The sequence below is a fragment of the Apodemus sylvaticus genome, chromosome 19 (genome assembly GCF_947179515.1).
Source record: "Apodemus sylvaticus chromosome 19, mApoSyl1.1, whole genome shotgun sequence".
Lineage (NCBI taxonomy): Eukaryota > Metazoa > Chordata > Mammalia > Rodentia > Muridae > Apodemus > Apodemus sylvaticus.
This window is the reverse complement of record NC_067490.1, coordinates 64,647,290-64,667,405: the sequence shown is the minus strand read 5'-3', so window position 1 is coordinate 64,667,405 and position 20,116 is coordinate 64,647,290. Positions and strand designations below refer to the sequence as shown.

The following is a 20,116-nucleotide window of genomic DNA, read 5'->3' as shown; positions in this document are numbered from 1 at the left end:
TATTCTGAAAACCTTCTCTTGATACTTTTTCTCTCACCGCTCATAAGCCCAATCTCTTATTTTACATATAAATCCAATTAATTGCTCCTTCTCTCATTTTTGTTGTAATATAAATCAGCATCCTGTGAACATAGCCCCTTGCTATTTAAGAGACATCAGGCACATGTTTCGCTTTAAGTTTGCAAAATAATATAGAGATCTGCTTTCCTCTGTCAAGCACAAAGAATAAGAAAGCTGTGGTTACCCTTTCTAGATATTGCAACTTCTACTACAGCTGGGCGGAACCTTGAACTCTTCCATGAGGATTCTGAACATAGTAGTCTGACTGCCTTTCTAAGAAAAAAAATACCTAAATCTCTTTATTTCTTTTCTTACTATGATTCCAACAAGTTGGCACACTTTTCAGCTGCTTTTGTTACTTTAGTTTCATGAAACCTCTTATGCAATTTATATTGCCCCTTTATATTTTCACATAGTTGAGAAATTTTCTATTTTCCAAGTCATATTTTTAAAGCAATTCCCATTGTCTAAAAGGCTGTCCAGAATGTCCCAGGCTTTACCATTTGCAGAGAAATTAGCCATCCCTTGCCTCTGTACTCCTGCTAGCTTTGATTATCATGGAGTCATTAACATTAACAAGAAGGACATTCCTCAAAGGAGGAATATAAAAATATGTACATTAATATATGAAGCTGATTTACACCCACATCAACTATCAACACTCCTGGAGGCCCATGCTTGTTGGTGCTGTCCCAAAGGCAGAAACCGTCTCATTCTTTTTCTAGCAAGGCCATTCCAGTAAATCCCCCATCTCCCTCCTTGTAAGTAGTCAGTTGTGAGCAAGATGTACTTCCTGAATAGACTCTGAGAACTTCCATGACAAATGGGCCTCATTAACTGTCCCTCTAATTTTTCAGGCTTGGACAGACGTGCTCTCTTGCCATGGACAGACCCAGTCAGGTCTTGTCCTGTGGGAGAAGCAGGGTACTCAGGTAGGTAAGGCGTGACAGACAGACACAACACACCAAAAAGCAGCTTGAATCTGCTGCAGTTTTACTTCTGCAAACATCTCAGATATAGACACATAATTTTGGAAATACTTTTCGACTTCATGCCAGGTTACATGTTTACAAGTTAACTTGAAACTAAGATGGAAACAACAGGAAGTGTTTTGGGAGGAGGGGAAACTTTCCTCACCCAGACAGTGGTTAATCATGCCAGATTTGAGGCTGATCTATTTTTAGAATCCTGCCAAGCTGCAGTCTGAGCAAATTTGCTTTAGCTTGTAAATTTCATTAATATTTATGGGCAGTCAGGACAGTTAGGAACACTGTGTGAATTCCTGTATGTGGCATTGGAGGGTCTGTTGTCCTGAGCCTCTGTGGAGTTTCCCTATTTACTGGATTAAGTAATGCTTCCTCTGAGTAAGTAAAGCTTCCTACTGTACATTATAGTTGTTGGAATTCTCAGACTATCTTCCTTAACTTCTGATACACCATCCTGGCCTTTCCCTACCTGATGTTGAACTTTTAACCTTTCACTATCCACTATGTCTGGATTTTTCACAAACAACTCTTCCTGTTGTACCTGATTCATTACATCTCCAAATGTCTTATTTCCCTCCCACTTAACTCTAAACACAGAAAGACAAGGCAGAGCACACAAATCCACAGAATTTGTCCAATGGTCTAGAACAGCTTGCAGAAGCAGGATGCCAGGGACCTCCTCGGGCTAAGTTCTGAGGAACACACACAGCTCTGGCTTGACAACATGACTTCTGCCATGTCACACAGACTCCACTGGAGCTGGTGTGGCATTTATTGAGAAGGGTTTGGCTTTATTTAAAAGACATGAGGACTTTTGTTGCCTCTGAAAAGGTAAGAAGCACATTCACACAATTCTGAGAAGCTTCTGATGACACCTGAGGGAGTCATGATGGCTCCCATCTGTCAAACCAAGTCCACTGAGAACAAATGTCTTCTCAGAAAATCCCTCATTCTCATTCGTGTGGGGTGTGGGCCTTCTTCCCGGGACGGCTGCCTGCTGGTCTCAGCTGTGGTTCTCTTCCTGTGTCTGTCTGCACAGCTGGGCATAGGTCACATCCTCAGTCTCTTTGGATCTTGTGTTCTGGAGTGGGATGGGGTTGGAAGAAGATGTGTGTTTAGTGTTAGTAACTCAGGGGGTGTGGCTCAGTTGTGAGCATGTTTCTGGTGTGGGTGTGTCTCGGGTAGGGATGTGGCTTGTGGGTGGGCATGTCTTGGATGTCATATCCTGGAGTGGGATGGGGCTAGAAGAAGGTGTGTGTCAAGTGTTAGTGACTTATGGGGCGTGGCCCGGCTGGGGGTGTGTCTTGGGATGAACCTGAGGGAAAAGTTTGGAAAGAATGGATCCCTGCCGTCCGAAGCCTGGAGGATTTCACGTGGGTGTACACGATCCCCTGGGTGTCCTCCTCTGGTGGGGTCTGCAGCAAGAGACAATAAGCTGAATGAAGGGGACGAAAAGGACTGAAGTGTGCTAGGCAGGGGGATGACCAGGAGTGAAGCATGTGAGGCAGGGGAATGACCAGGAGTGAAGCATATGAGGCAGGGGAATGACCAGGAGTGATGCTACTCACGACTCCATCCGGCATCTCATTCAGTCAGAGAGTTCCTTTAGGATTTTAATTACACTACACATTTCCAAGGCTACCGCAGAACGTGGGAGAGTCTGGAAGCTTCTGCCTCATGTTCACCACTTTTTATTCTCACACTGATTCCATCTCCCTCGGCTCCAGCCGCATCCTCAGTCTTCTTTTTGTACCAACGCCGGTGTCGGATGAGGATGAGACAGATCAGGAGGAAGAAAAGCAGGAAGAGGAACAATGCCAGGACTCCAGTTAAAACTTTCCAGTGTGTTTCCAGTCCTTAATGGAAGTGACTCAGACATGAGGAAGGATATTCCTTACCCACGCACCTATGATGTGCCCAGCCAAAGCGTGACACCCAATATCACAATCACTCAACCTGGAATTGTATGTTTTCCCCAGTCAGCTTTAGGTGAGAATATTAAGGCTCACGGAGACAAGTTCAATATGCCCAAGTCATTTAGAATGAATGTCAGAAGCATAAAAAATATGTAAAAAATTAAAATAATAATGATAATGATGATGATAATAATAATACATAAAAATAAGTCAAACTCAGTGTTTGATTTCTATCCTTCTCACGACACTTTGAGCATGAAAGCAGGTGATGGTCTAGCCTCGGCTCTGAGTCCACTCAGTGTCCCATGTCACCTTCCTTGTGGCAAAGGGGGCGGTGGTCATTTCAGTACTGGGATTCCATGGAAGGGACTCCTTCCTCACCTGGGATGTCACACCCACGGGAAGCACAGGGAGTAACTGAAGGTGCGAGCCCAGATGTTCCTGTACAGGAGCAGAAATTATGTAAAGGACTCAGAGAATGTGGTTTTTCCCCATTGCTGAATATCTAAGCAACATTTTTATCTTCCATTATTGTTTAGTAAAATTTGTCTAAGGAGCTGGAGCTGAGGAAGAAACTTTATCAGAAATTTCAGGAACCCAAGCGCTCAGAACTTCTTGTAAAGCAGGTTCTGAAATTTAGGTAGACAGAGATATTGTTCCTGAGCTGTATAAAGAACATATCATCTCATTTGTAAATAAGTCCAGATCTCTCACTTTCTCAAATTCAGAGGTGGATTCACCAATTCATGGTGATCTTAATTCTTGTTATACGCACTGCCTGGCGGGTCTCACTTACCATCTTCAATGGGTGTAGGGGACGGGTCCTTGATTTCTGCCAGAGGTTGAAGGAGAGATGTACATTAGAGTTCACAACATTTTACTGTGCCCTGTTTCTTTCTATCTCAATCTGGACACTAATTACAAAAGGATATCCCCCTGTTGTAGACAAGATATTTTTTTGGCTCTGGGTTATTGGATCTCTGTGAAGATCACACTTCGGCCCTTCAATCCGATACAAATCCTTATCATTGGCTATATGGGTGTATGGAGACTCTGAGGGACTCATAACTGCCTCAAAGAATCTGTGCAAAGCAGGTAAGAAAAGCCTCTGGTGTACATCCATTACCATGAGTCTAGGCACATGATATTAAGAAATAAAAAAAAAGGAAATGTACGGTATCTGTCTTCCACTGAAGATGGTTCATTTTGTCAATTGTGTGAGCTGGTCAACTGCCTCTGCTAAATTACAATGAGACAAGGAGGAAGGCTTTTGTATCAGGGGATTCTGACTACAACTTCAGTATTGAAGGGTGAATGACTTTTAAACTGAACAGTGTTTTTAACCTGACAGCTTCCTCCCTCTTATTCTAGGGCAGATATCATCTTAGGAAAAGGACACAAGTAGCCCAAAACACTAAGTGATTATGTGAGGGAGGTGCTTACCTGAGACCATGAGGTCAAGGGGGTCACTTGATTTTGACCACACCTGTGGTGCATTCCTAAAAAAAAGCCATAGCATCTGAATGTTCCATTGTGGCTGGGACTGACAGCATCCAGAACAAAAGTAGCCTGGGATGGCTGATTGGCCTGATGCTGTGCATCCAGGGTCCATGAGAGGTGGTGTTTTCCTTCCTGGATCAGAATGAATCTGCCAAATCCCATGTATGAGCTACAGGTAAAAGCTATGGAAACTCCAGAAGTCACATTAGTGCTGGGCCAGACTGACAGGCTGGACTTTTCATGTGCTCCTAGGATACAAGGGGCAGGATGTAAAATGAACATGAGTTAGCCACATTGTCCCCCAGGATTAGACTCTGAGTGAAGAGCTCCTGGAGAATAAACCCCCTTCTTAGGAAAGAGCCCGTGCTAGGATCCCTGAGTGTCCTCTCACCTGTCATCACCAGCTCCATGGCATCACTGTGCTCTGAAAATCCAGCAGCACTCTTATAGTAACACTTATAGATGCCTGCATAGGTAGTTGTCATGTGTTCAATGTTGAACTTGGCCTTATTCATTGTTTTCAGAGGTAATTGAGTGTCCCAAGGATCTACCCTTTGCTCCTTATACTGATGATATTCCTTAGCCTCCCAGGAACCCTGACACCAGATAATCACAGGTGCATGTTGGGCAATCACAGAGCCTGGCTCAGCCCAGATAATGGGCCTTGGGAGGTGTCCTGTGAAGAAATCAAAGGCTGATCCCCAGAACCTCTTCCTTCAGACACCAGATCTTAGCACAGCAACCTCCCCTTGAACAAGATATTAGAACATTAACGCTTTCCCCCATCACCACTGTGACAAATTGGCTCACTACAGAGTCTTTTCTCATCACAGTGAAGGAACCAACACTGGGATTGTCACTATTAATGACGTTCTTATACTTGCACAAAGGAGACTAACATAACTGTCTCCTTAGAGAGATCCAGTAGCTGGTGTAAACAGATGCAGAGACTCAAAAACAAACCTCAGGTGTTGCTTAGAGAGTGTTTTGGAAGAATCAGGGAGAGAATTAAGTGATATAAAATGTGTCAAGGATACCAAAAAAATACCTACAGAATCAACAAACCTTGTTCCATGGGTCTCACAGAGACTGAGCCAACAACCAATGATCATGCAGAGGTTGGACGCAGGTCGGCTACCCATGTGTGTCAGATATGCAGCGTGGTCTTCATTCGAATTCTTTTTTAAAATTTATTTATTTTTATTCTTTAATCCTTTTGTACAGTCCAGACTTTATCCCCTTACTGGTCTGCTGCCTGACTACTCCAAATTTCATGGCTTTACCCCTTCTCCAAGAGGATGTCCCCAGCCCTCACCCGCACCACAATAGTCCTCCACACACCCTGAGACCTCAAGTCTCTCATGGATTAGCGGCATCTTCTCACACTGCAGCCACAACTTGACAATATACAAAACCCCTTCTTTTGAAAAGTATTGAGATCAGGTACCTGAAGATAATAAAATCAATACACAGCAAGCCAACATACAATCTCAAATTAAATTGAAAGATATTTGAAGAAACCCTACTAAAATCAGGGTAAAGACAAGGATGCTCACTCTCCCCATATGTATTCAATAGAGTATTTGAATTTCTAGCTGAAACAATAAGACAACAAAAGGAGATTAGGGGGATACAAATGGCAAAGAAAAAGTAAAGGTGTCACTATTTGCAAATGATATGATAGTATATGTAAGAAACCCCCACAATCCAACCAGAGAACTTCTACAGCTCATAAACAAATTCAGGAAAGTGGCTGGATATAAAATTAACTCATTTGGATCCTTTAAAAATCATGTGGGGATGTTTCTGATTCTTTTGTCAGAACACTTATCTCTACCTGGACTGATGTGTTGTGTTTCTTTGGGAAAGGACATGATTTGCCTTGCCTAGACTTGATGCCCCAAGGCTTCGTTGTAGCTAAGCGGGTCTTTCCTGTGAGGTTAAGGGGAGGATGTATTGAGTGGAGTGATTTTGGAAGTTGAGACTGGGAGAAAAGTGGTCAGGGGTGAGAGCACCCTGGATGTAAAGTGAAAAAAAAAATATAAATGAAAGAAATAATAAAAAGTAATATTGGCTATTTCAGCCATCAAAATGTAACATGGACATATTGTGCTTCTTGGTGTTGTTGGCTTACATAGAATAATTATTTGCGTCCTGCTTTGCCCAGCCTGTATGAGAAAGCTGGAAGAAGAACTGACATTACATGCTATTGCTTTCGTTGCTTCTTTTGTAAATGATCTTTAATAGGTTATTTATATTTTAACTGAAGAAAGAATTTAGTTATTATTAATGTTGAATTTTATGTCTCAAGGTGATATTTACAGAGCTATTATATTACAGGTGCATATTTGGTCTAGATTTCAGACACTAGTGTTTCTACAATCTGTGTTTCTCTGAATAATGAATATAAATCAGATACTTGGATTCATAAAGTAGATACTTGGATAAGATCTGCAATGAGAAAATGATATATAATATACCATAACTCTAAATTCCACCAGCAGTTTAAAGCACAAAACACGAGCTGCTTGCTATCATTAGCTAATTGAGAACACTCGGTGCATTCCTCCTCACAAGCTCCTTATAAACATGTTTAATTAACAGTTAAGAAAGCTTCCAGTTTTCTCCTGTAAGCCTCTCACATTGTATCTAATTATAAGGGAAGGAATATACTGTAAGAAAATATGATTCTTTCAATTAGTAAATCCATTAAATCATTATGTGAAATAATGGTACAAAAAATCAAAAATCCACAATAATATTTCTTTATGTACTTCATAGTGAAATCTCACTGGTTATTGACCACTTATGTAATGTTGGTTTGATAATTTCCCTCTTGAAACCCTGCCCTGCTGCTTTGTTGACCCTATAACATGTTAGAATGAAAACATTGGCCAAGAGTGCTTTTGGACATATCTCAAATTAGAACTTAATAATACATAATGAATAAGTTGAGAGTATCCAGTGTTGTATAAATAGGAGTATACCACATAACTGTTAACAAATATTAACTCTTTAAGAATATGGCAATGCCATTCATGATAACAACATGAATTTAGAGAACAATAAATATGAAGATCAAGGTAGAAGCACTACTTTTATTGTCATATGGCCAATACTCATAAATTCCCACAGGAACATAGGGATATAGAACAACACCTTTGTAATGAGATCACACTTGAAGAAGTTGGAAGTAACATTATATTAATAGATTAAGTCAGAAAAGCCCTGTGGAAATGAGGAAGAAACGCTGTGCTCCTTTTCAGACAAATACAGTAAATAATTTGAGCATATTTTTTGTTAAAATAAATAAGTTGTCAAAGAGATATGTCACTCAACATCTGCTAACAAGGAATAAAGGTTTAATTTTACACAAATTATTTTATCTTCCCAGAAGCTCTTAAAATGTATGCATATAAGGGACTATTGGAGAGAAGCTGTGGAGAGGATAGAAATATGCTCAAAATATATTGCATGAGATTTTCAAGGAATTAATAAATTGTCTTTAAAAAGAAACCTTGCTTCCCTAATTAGGGGGAAAGTTAATATTCAGAATTAAAGATTATACCCAGGTATACTAAGGGGGCATTAAAAATACTTTTGGAGTAAACATCAGTGAAGAGTGAGATTTTAAATTACAAGTATGTATCACTTCAGAACTGCCAGAGTGACCCAGTGATATCTGTAAAACAAATTTTTACAGACAGAGGTGAGAAATGTCTCCTGGGAAAATTGTGGAACACCCTGTAAGCACAGAAGCTAAAAATCTCAGTTGGCAATTTACTATACATCTGAAACTCTCCTTCCTAGTGTCCAGAACTAAGTAATATCGAGCATATTAAAATGTAAAAGAACCCATCTTGCAATCAAAAATGTTCTGCAACACTTTGTTCCAATCATTCATGTAATTACATTTTGGATATATAGATTAAGTCAGAAAAGCCCTGTGGAAATGAGGAAGAAACGCTGTGATCCTTTTCAGACAATATATATATATATATATATATATATATATATATATATATATATATATATATATAGTCTGAAATATCCTATATATATAGGATATATTGTAGTATGACTCAAAATATATGGTAGAAAAAGCATTTTTTTTACCAGGCAGTAGAATTTTCCAGGAACTCTAAAGTCGCAGATTCCTTTTTGTTTTTAGAAATCCTTGCAGGGCAGACAGATTTGAAACACTGAGCCCAGACTAAGGATATTTACATATGAAGAACCTTATAGAATGTCCTTGCCAGACAAGTGGGTGTTGGACAAGATAGAAAGAATTTACATTTGAGTTGGTACATAGCTTTAATCTACTGTCCCCACCCCAGAGGCCAGGCTTTCTGTTTTGTAACTGAATTGGATATCTCAGGGACTTCCACAGCAGACCAGTTAAGCCGGTTCTGCCTTTAACTCTTGACCTGGCTTGTTATGCAGACAGGCTATCTCTACCCTGGCTTACCTGGATAGCAATGGAAGCCTGTGAGGAACTTTGCAGACCCCACCCAGGGAGTCCTTGGGCAAAACAACATTTTTTAGCTTATCCAGGTGTGATTCAGGAGACTGTAGATACTTTTTACTCAGAGAGACACTGAGAAGTTAGTTAGTTAGTTGACCGGGCTGGGCCTAAGGGCTGCAGCTGCTTAGTTTACTGAGCTGGGGGCCAGAGGCAGCTACCAGAGCTGATCGCAGGTGGCTTGTGTTGGCCCCTGGCATGGCACAGTGAAGAATGCAGTGGGCCAACTAGGCAGAGGTGCTCTTGGAACACAGCACAAGCAAGGCAGCTTCCCAAGCTCTACAATGCCACAATCAACACTGGGAAGCTAGGCCAGAGACCTGCCCTTCACCAGGTCGCAGGCTAGCATGACAGCGGGGCCAAGATGAAGCAGTTAAAAAGCATGTGTCAATTGTCCAACTGGATTATGGATGGACTATGTGTAAACACCCTGTACTGCCTGAGAAAACTGAAGGTTTAACAGATGAATGTGATGCTTATTTTGAGATGTTAACTGGACTGGACTACGATATACCAAAAATAAATAAATAAATAAAAAATCAGATTCCAGCTGCTTCTGTATGTGGTTGTTTCTGTTTGTTATCCACTGGACCTGTTTCCTCTCCTGATATCCAGAATTCTCCCTTGGATTTAGTTCTGGCTGGGACTGTCCATAACATAGAACCACCCACATATGACTTTAACTTGGAATTATGAGATCATTTGAAGTAATGCACATAATGATTAGCAAATATGGAGTGGATACTTTGTTTAATGAAATGATGTTTCATGAGTGCTAGTGCAAAATGATGTGAAAAGTGCACAGCTTAAGAATAATTGTCCTAACTTCTCTGAAGTTTGAGGAGTTGTACAAACTGTGGGTATGGTTTTTGTCAGTAGGCCTTGTTCTCATGTACAAGGTTTTTTTTTTAATACAAAGATTATAAAATTCTATATTTCAAAGTTGTGGTAACATTAAAAGTCAAAGCAATTGTATGCAAGCTCTTTAGTTCTGAATACAGTCAATGATTTGTAGGCAAATATGTTATTTTGAAAAGCAGTCATCAGATAGTTCTAATAATGCACATTGAAGCTAAAGAAAATTTCAGAAATTTCAAGGGCATCATGTTCAAAAAACTTGTTCAATCTGCAATCACAATTTTCCCAATATGTGTTCTGTTTCAACTATGTTCTCTTTCTCAGTGACAAAGGTAAAGGCTCATGATGAAAAATATTGACTCAGCAAATTTAGAGGAAATGTTATTTGAAGGTGACTGAAAGTTTCAGAGCATGCATAACACCTGGTGTTCAACAGAGAAGAAGTGAGAAAATATTCACAGTGAAATGTGGGGAAAGGAGCAGAGAGGAAAAAGACAAATCCTCCTGAATGTAATCCCCAGAATTCCCCACACACAGAATATGCTTATTACATTGACCTTCTCTGAGTATAAAACCTTAAGGAATACCCAGGTTTTACACACATGTATGGGATTGCTTGACACGTTTCAGTGGTCTGTTCAGGTGTGGAGCCTAGTAGTCTTTCTTGTTTATCTCCTGGTTGAATCTTGTTCCACTTTCTAGAAGGTCCAAGCCTCTAACAGCAGCATCACTATAGTCACAAGAACCAAGGCAGCTAAAAGCATTCTGATGAGATTTTCAACTGTGCGACCTTGGTGGTATGTGGGTGGGATTTCTGTATAAAGAAGTCAGAGAATTAAAGTAACGCCAAAATTTTCTAGCACTAAATTGTTTGGCATAGAGGCTCCCTCTTCCTAAAAGAATTAGACTCTTTGTGCCTATCTCTTAATTTGGAAATTTCTTTCTCACCTGCTTCTTAATTGTTCATGCTTTCTGAATGTTCTTATTGTCTGAGTACACAAAGAATCAAAGAATTTCATTAAATTATGTCAAAGTATGGGACAATCTGTTATTTTAATTTGCAGAAATAAGATAAAAGGTCAGCGAAGAGGTTTTTCCTTAGTCAGAATCTCAAAATGACATTGTGCTATCTCTTAAATACTCATTAAAATTTGTTCATGGAGATGGAGCTTAGAAAAAAATTATTCAGTGTTTTCATGAAAGCAGGAGATAAAAGGTGGAGTAAAGGAGGGTCTGAAATACAAGTAGAGAAAGATATTGGACCATAAGCTATGTAAGGTACCAGTCATCTACGTGGAGAGCAAGTCAAGTTGCCCTAATTTCTGAACTTCCCTTAAAGCTTCACCAACATATCTCAACACAATCTGTATCCCTTCCAGGAGCGTCATCACTTACCATCTTCAGTGTGCTAAAGGCGTCTGCTAAAATGGAAGGAGAAGTGAATGTTTGACCTCCCAGCTCTTGACTATGCCCTGCCTTGCTCTGTTGGTCCTCATTTTGCACCATAAGTTCAATCAGATATAATGCTGTTGTATACACATTTTGTGCCTATGGGTTCTTGGACCCTTGTAAAGATCACAGCTCTCACAGTCAATACTCCAAAAAGCATATCATTTAATGCTGGAGAGGATAGAAACTCTCAGGGACTGACAATTACTTGAATGTGTGCATTATGAATACCAAATGCCTCTGTTGAGTAGCAATTACCATGAGATTAGACACAGTATTTTAGGAAGTAAAGACAATTGAGCATGAAGGCCCAATTATAGCACTGAAGGCATGTTCTGTTTAGATTTTTTTTTCTAACTTTATATGACCTAGAGTCATCAATGAAACTTCAAAAAATGTGTATCATATTGACTTGCAGGAAAAATGTGGAAAGATTTCTGATTTATTGACAATTGATGTGGGAAGGCCAAACATCCATGGGTGATTTTGACCCTGGATAATTGGATCTTGAGGTTAAAGCAATTTTGTAGGTATTGGGAAGAAACCTGTAACAGTACTAAATCATGGCTTATGCTTCAGTTACTACTTTGAGTATATCCACCTAATTCTTTCCATGATGGACTATAAGCTATCAAATGGAATAAACTCTTTTCTCCATGTATTGTTTTACATCATGGTGATTTAAGAAAACAGTAGAAATCTAAATAGTATAGTGACAACGTCTAATTACTTGGTGAATTGTATGTTTCCCTCAAACACCTCTTCTAATCTATAGTGAATGCTGGAGGAACTTGCTTCAGGGGATGCTGAGTAATAAACATATAATGAGGGGTAAATGATTTTGGTATCAAAAAGATTTTTTTAATGACGACATCCTCCCTCCTATTCTAAGCAAGAGATCATCTTAGGAAAGAGAACAATGTGAGAACATTACCTGAGATCAAGAGGTCAAGGGGGTCACTTGAGTTTGACCATACCTGAGGTTTATTCTTAAAAAAGTCGTAACATCTGAACGTTCCATTGTGTTTGGGAGTAACAGCGTCCACAACAAACGTAGCCTGGAATGAATGATTGTCCTGATATTGTGAGTCCAGGATCCATAACAGGTGGTGCTTTCCTTCCTGGATCAGAATGTATCTGCCAAATCCTATGTGTGAGCTACACTTAAAGGCTATGAAAACTCCAAAGGTCACATCAGGGCTGGGCCAGACTGACAGGCTTGGATTTCCATATGCTCCTGGGATACAAGAAGAAGAATGTGAAATGATCATGAGTTACACACATTGTCCTCCAGGATTGGACTCTGAGAGAAGAGCTCCTGGATAACAGATCTTCATCTTAGGAAAAAGCCCGTGCTGGGTTCCATGAATGTCCACTCACCTGTCACAACCAACCCCATGGCATCACTGTGCTCTGAAAATCCAGCATCACTCTTATAATAACACTTATAGATGCCTGCATAGGCGATTGTCATGTATTGAATATTGAACTTGGCCTTTTTCCTGGTTTCCAGAGGGAATTGAGTGTCCCAAGGATCTACACTTCTCCCTTTTTACAGACGATACTCCTGGGCCTCATAGGAACCCTGACACCAGATAATCACAGGTGTATTTAAGGCAAACACAGAGCATGGCTCAGCCCAGATAATTGGCTTTGGGAGGTGTTCTGTGAAGAAATCAAAGGCTGAGTCCCAGAACATCTTCCTTCAACATCATATCTTAGAACACAAAACTCCCATGGAAGAAGACATTATCACATGAATGCTTTTCCCCCACTACCATTGTGAATATTGGACCCTCTAGACATTAAAATAGAGATGTTTCTCATCATAGTGAAGAATCAAATCCGGGGATGGCTGGAGACACTCACCTGCCTGTACTGCAGTCCTGGGTTCCACAACAAGACCTGAAATAAAATTTTCTCTCAGACCTTTTCACATTGAGAGGCAGATGGGATCCCCTAGGTTGTCAATGTGAAATTAAACCTGGCTGTTGAGTAGGTTCTATTACAGACGTATGTGTCCAATCCCCCTGTTCATATCTCACCAAGGTACAGCAGCACTGTGAGCATGGCTATCATAGTGAGGCCTTGTAATGTTCTGAGGTGTTCTCCTGGGCCTCTCTGACAAATGTTCTGTAACATCAGCTTATATACAGATGTCATCTTGGGGCAGTTCCTTCCTGTCATGGGTTTTCAACATCATGTTTATTATGGGAAGAGAAACTTCCATACTTTCCTCAGCAAAGGGGATTGACTAAACTCTCAGTTCTCTGAACTTCATTTAGAGAAATGTTTTCCCTATTCCTCACAGATTTCCAGTTTGCAATTTCTGCTGGTGAAGACTGTCAGCTAGGCCGTTCCTCTGAAGACACCATAGCCTGAAGACATCCCAGGAGTTCCTCTGCATAAAGGCAATTGGACAACTAACCCAACAGTCCTATCTCTTGAAGATAATAGAGTCCTTTATGGAGGATATAAATATCTCACTGAAAGAAATACAGGAAAACAAATGTACACACATAGAAACACTTAAACAAGAAACAAATAAATCCCTTAAAGAAATGCATGGAAACAGAATCAAAACACAATAAAACAGGTGAAGGAAATGAATGAAGCTGTCCAAACCCAAATAGTGAAAGTGAAAACAACAAAGCAAACACAAATGGATGCAAACATGGAAATGGAAAACCTAGGAAAGCAGTCAGGAATTGCAGATGTAAGCATCACCAACAAAATATAAGAGATAAAAGGGAGAATTCCAGACATAGAAGATAACTTAGAAGACATTGACAAAACTGTCTATGCAAATTCAAAATGTTTCAAACTCCTAATCGAAAATATACAGGAAATTTCCTGAACAGAACACTAATAGCTAATGCTGTTAGGTCAAGAATTTAAAAATGGGACCACATAAAATTGCAAAGCTCCTGTAAGGCTTTCTTAGAATGGGGATCAAAATAGATATGGAGGAGATTCAGAGACAAACTGTGGAGCAGAGACTGAGAGAAAGGCCATCCAGAGACTGCCCCAACTGGGGATCCATCCCATATACTGTCACCAAACATAGAAGGAGCATAATACAGCTGTTTACTGAGAGACACTGTCATTGCCTGACAAATACATGAGGGGATGCTCTCAGCTGAGCCACGTTGTTTCTGTGGAGAGTCAAGCCTCTGCTCTGAGGATTGCTGGTTTACAGACTGGGATCTATACACCTTTTGTGTATTTGAGAGCTTGGACTACCTGAGATACTACCAAAGATTGAATTGTGCCATGAAGAAGAGCACAGAGGTCTCCATATTCTGAGTCAGAGGGAGCCACGTAGATGTGGACAACAACCAAGACAACGGTATAGAGGAGGTAGACCAACTCTTACCAAGCTTGCTGAGGGAGAGGGGACTGGAACTTGAGAACTGTGACGGTGGAGACTGCCCTGACAAGGATCTGGTTTCTGACAGTCCCAGGAATCTAGGATTCTGGGCATGGCTTCTAAAGCTTTTGGCCAAAAGAAGAAGAAGTAAACAAGTCACCCAGAAATCTGTTTGGAGTCCAGGAGCCCTCATGACTGCTAAGACCAGCAGTTAGGGGATCTTCTGTCAGCTCCAGTATTAAAGCAAGTGTACACAGAAGGATGTTGTTTCTTTACAGCCTTGTGGTATTTGCTTACTTGTTTCTTTAAATCTTTGTGTTCTTATTGTAGTTGCCCAAGGGAAAATATGAGGGCCAGAATGGACCCAGATGAGGATGTTCTATTCTTTCCTACCTTTGGTTACAGGAGTAACTGGTGGTTTGTTTTAAAGAAGTCCTTAGGAGACTTTGACATCCTAGTTTTCATGTGTGCTGGGACATAAAAGAACCAGCAAATGGTGAACAACCTTGAGCACTTTGGGAAACCTCTCTGCTTAATCAACATGGTTGAGGAGTGACCTACCCAAATGCTTCCTTTACAAATTAATCTAGGGGGCCACCTACAACTTCCATTTTACCACTTCTTCCTTCTGTGTAGACTGGACTAGCCCTGGACTCAGATTTACTTTGTCTTGACTCTCTAGTATGGGGATTAGAGGCCTGTGCCACCACTTCTGCACAGGAGAGTCTTTCTATTTTCAGCAATTTCCTTTGGAAATTTCTGCTTCACAAGGAAACTCACCTGCAGAAACAGGACTGGCTAAGTTGGAAGCTCAGGGCAGTCCTGGCCCTGACACAGAAAACCCAGCTTCCTAGCCTCAAGAGTGTGTCTTTTAAGTGCTTCCAGTCTTGGAAGAGCTTCACCTCTTACAAGCCTTACTTCTATTGTTGGTCTTCCTAGCAGTTGAATCCCTCAGTAGGCTAAGCCATGTACCAGGCTAAAGAATGATTTCTTACATTTGACTCTCTGAAGTTCATTTCTCAGGAGATGTATGTAGGAAAAAAAATAGACCCTGCACAGAAAAAGTGACCAGCATGTTTTCCTCTGAATATTCAATACTATCTGTAATTCACACCACCTAGAACTTTCAACAGAGGTGGGAAGTCTCAGGTAATACATTTTGGATTCACTGAGAGAAAGACTCATCCCTGGGCACCAGGATGTTCTGTTAGTATTTAGGAGCACATCCTGGGTTCTAATCAAGTCATAGTGCAGCTTACTGGGAATAATCTGATTTGATTGTTAAAACAATAACACCAAAAAATCAAGGACACAGTTGGAAATGATTTCAGCTCACACAAGCCAACACCCATGGAAAACTTGGCTGTGTGGGAAATTTACAGTTAGTAGAGCCCAGAGAATGCAAACATGGGCACTGAGTATTGGCATTCCTCTCTCGGGAAAGAGCAGCCCATGGTGACTCCTGATGGGAAGAAGTGTCAGTGCCTGGAGCTCAGAAGCAGAGTTGTGGAACTAGGAAGTTTGGAGCTTCTGGATCCTTCCTTGGTCCCTGGTCTAGCTGTGGTCTCGACAAGTATGGACATGCAGACAGGGGAACTAACTATGGACCTGCCTTACCAGGATTGCAAGACTCACATAAAACTCGGGGTGAGTGAGTCATTCAACCATGGTTGTCCTGTGCTTTCCCTGTCAAGTGTACTCTTGGGACATGGCCCCAAGGCAGCAGGGAAACTACAGCTACATGAAAAGACCAGCTGAGACAGAATACCAGTTGAGCACTTGTCTGTGCCATCTGGAAAATCATAGAAGATCAGAAAGGAAAACAGCTGCAAGGAGATTTGTGTTTGCACTGAGTTTATTGCATTCCATGAGGAATGGAGGAATGTGTCACAAATCTTGGCACACTTGTACCGCTGAATGGGTTATTTACCTAAGGTAGACAGAATGAAGTCTGCTTTCTGAAAAGTCAGGAGGCTTAGTGGGGCAGAAAACAAACCGAACCCATGGCACCTGCAATGCATCTCCTTCCATGAATACGGGCGCCAGGCATTTTGTTCAGCCTTTAGCAGCACACCTTCCAGATCCTGAGCTCCTGCAGAATTCTACCTCTGTTCACCTGGCAGAGGCCAATCCTGTCAGCACAGCGAATGTTCAGAGGAACAAAAACACATATGAGGTTGCAAATCACCTTTGGAAAACAACTCAGACCTGCTGACAGCCTAGCAGAACTTGGCTTGGGGGACAAGTCATAGCTACTAGAGAAGGGAGCCCACCTTGTGACCACTGAGGTCCACATCACCTGGAGTGCCAGTGCCGCAGCACCCCCTGTGGTGAAGAAGCATAAGGGCTGCAGATCTGTAGAAGAACTGAGGATCTGAAAAAGGAGACTTTAGCCTTCTTGCCAGGCCTCATTCAATGGCTCTGGCTCTTGCATTGCCCTCAACGACCACAACCATCCTGCATGACAGTGGTTCCTTGGAGGGGACCAAGCTAATTCAAATAATATAAATTAATAAAATAGCAACCCTACTATGAGTTACATCAGATCGGCTCCTATCTGTTATTTTGTAGATCACTAACATTTCCCTAGCACTATACTTTTCTTCTCAAATCGTTGGAATTCACTTTGTAGACGAGGCTACTAACAGAGATCCACTTGCTTGATTCACTCCCATAGTGCTTGGATTAAAGGTCTGAGTCACCACACCCTGCAGAAGAGACTCAACTTTAATCCACAGATTGAATCTGGAACACACACCTTTAATTTGGGCCACACCTTCATCTTGAGGCCTATATAAAAACACAGACGAAGCAAGTTTTCACATTGCCTGCTTGCTCTCTCCTAGATAGCAACACTTAGGACTTCCCTGGCATTATTGCTTACTTGTCTGTGATTCCATCTTCTACTGAAGATCTGCTGAGACATCCAGCCTCAGGGACTGAGAGCTTCTGGATTCTTGGACTTTGCTTCCCATCCAGCTGTTGTGGAATAAGGCAGACTGTATCATGTAAGTCATTCTAATATATCCCCTTTCAGGAAAGATAGAATGAGTGAGAGATCATTCTATGTGATCTTTTACTCTTTAAAACAGGCACCCCAAGTAGAATTACTGACCCATGGGCACTTCCCCCATTGCCTGTCTCATCAGTCCACTATAATGTTTAACTCTAGACAATTGCATCCAGAGTAATATGATCTTAATTTGACAAGCTTCACTCTTTTCTTCTTTACGTTTTTGGATATTTTAGCCTAGGTTTTAATGAGTAGCCCTAGCTGTCTTGAAACTAGGTCTGCCTACCAGGTTGGCCTACCAGGTTGGCCTTGAGATCAGAGATGCAACTGCTTCTACTAAAATCCCCAATTTGCTTCTTTCCTATAGGTGCTGATACTAAAGTATTGCATCGCCAGACTGGGCAGAATTTTGCCCCTATTACGCAATGCAAGTAGATAGTAGATTGTGGGTTTAACACCCAATATTCCACAGTGTAATGCTCAGCAGGGTATGATTAAAAAACTAGAGATTTCTCTGTATTTGAAGGTCAAGGACTTACCCTCAGTGTTCCATGCATAACCTGAAGGTTCTGAGGGAGTACCATCTAAGTTTTGTCAAAAACACAGCAGACTCCGAAGAACATTGACTGCCAGTGGATGTGATTTGCCAGCCTTGACTACAAGATCTTCCACGTCTGTACCATGTTGTTTCTGTGGAGAGTCAAGCCACTGCTCTGAGCATGGCTGGTTTGCAGATTGGGATCTATACTCCTTTTGTGTATTTGAGAGCTTGACCTCCCGGAGATACTACCAAAGCTTGAATTTTGCCATGAAGAAGAGCACAGAGGTCTCCCATATTGAGAGTCAGAGGGACGCATGTGTGGCTTCAGGAGATGCAGACAACAACAACCAAGACAAAGGTATAGAGGAGGTAGACCAACCCTCACCAAGCTTGCTGAGGGACAAAGGGCTGGAACTTGAGACCTGTGATGGTGGAGACTGCCCTGACCAGCATCCTGCTTCTGACAGTCCCAGGAACCTAGGATGCTGAGCGTGGCTTCAAAAGGCTTTTGGCCAAAAGAAGAACAAAACAAGTGAACAAGCCACCCAGAACTCTCTTTGGGGTCCAGGAGCCCTGATGCCTGCTAAGACCTGAAATTAGGGGATTCTCTGTCAGCTCCTCTATTACAGCAAAGGCACACACAAGGCAGTTGTGTCTTTGCAGCCATCTGGTGTTTGTTTGTTTATCTCATTCTTAATAAAAGAGTTAAAAGCTGGAGATTTGTGTTCTTTTAGAAATGGCCCAAGGGAGAAAATGAAGGATGGAGTAGAGACAGATGAGGATAGTCTACTTTTTCCTACATTTGGTTACAGGAGTAACTGGTGGTTTGTCTTAAAGGAAGTCCTTAAAAGAATTTGGCATCCTGGTTTTCATGGGTGTTGGGACATAAAATAATCAAAACACAGGAAGTAGCTTTGAGCACTTTTGGAAACTTCTCTGCTTAATCAACATGGTTGAGGAGTGATCTGCCCACATGCTTCCTTTACAAATTAATCTGGGCGCCATCTGCAACTTATATTTACCCCTTCTTCCTTTTGTGTAGACTAGACTAGCCTTGAACTCAGATTTACTTTGCCTTGTCTCTCTAGTATGTGGATTAGTGGCCTGTGCCATCACTTCTGCACAGGAAAATCTATATTTTCAGCAATTTTCTTTGGAAATTTCTACTTCACAATGGAGCTCACCTGGAGAAACAGTTGGACTAAGTTGGAAGGTCAGGGTTTGATGGCCCTGACACAGAAAAGCCAGCTCACTGGCCTTGAGAGGGTGTCTTTTAAGGCCTTCCACTCTTTGAAGAACTTCATGTTTTACAAGCCTTACTTCTACTGTTGGTCTACCTTACAGTTTAATCCCTCAGTAGATTAAGTCATGTACCAGGCTAAAGAATGATTGCACAGCTCTCAGTGTCAAAAGGTCAATTATGTATCATTTCTTACATTTAGCTCTCTGAACTTCATTTCTCAGGAAGTGTATGTAGGAAATAAAATAAACACTGCACAGAAATACTGACCAGCATGTTTTCCTTTGAATATTCAATATTTTCTTTCATTCTCATCACCTAGAATGTACAACTGAGGTGGGAAATCTCAGGTAATACATCTTCCATTCACTGAGAGAATGATTCATCCTTGGGCACCAGGGTGTTCGTCAGTATTAGTAGCTCACCCTGGGTTTGAATCAAGTCCCATTGCAGCTTGCTGGCCATATTCTGATTTGGTGGTGAGAATAAAAGCACCAAGAAACAAAATCACAAACACAGTTAGAAATGATTTAAGCTGACACAGGCTAACAGCCAAGAAAAACTTGGCTGTGTGGGAAATTCACAGTTAGTAGAGCCCTGAGCTTCCAAAGATGTGCACTGATCATTAACATTCCTCTATGGAAGAAGAGCAGCCCCACAG

General features: G+C 41.2%; 1 protein-coding gene and 2 pseudogenes across 1 annotated transcript in view; all 3 read right to left on the bottom strand.

The window, feature by feature from the left end:
* LOC127669705 (zinc finger protein 431-like) overlaps positions 1-20,116 on the bottom strand; it is a gene marked incomplete at its 3' end in the record, with an annotated part of 326,640 nt that overhangs the window by 194,800 nt on the left and 111,724 nt on the right. The gene's annotated exons all lie outside the window — the stretch shown is intronic.
* On the bottom strand, positions 3,751-5,838 carry LOC127670051 (leukocyte immunoglobulin-like receptor subfamily B member 4A; annotated as a pseudogene).
* On the bottom strand, positions 10,541-13,370 carry LOC127670050 (leukocyte immunoglobulin-like receptor subfamily B member 4A; annotated as a pseudogene).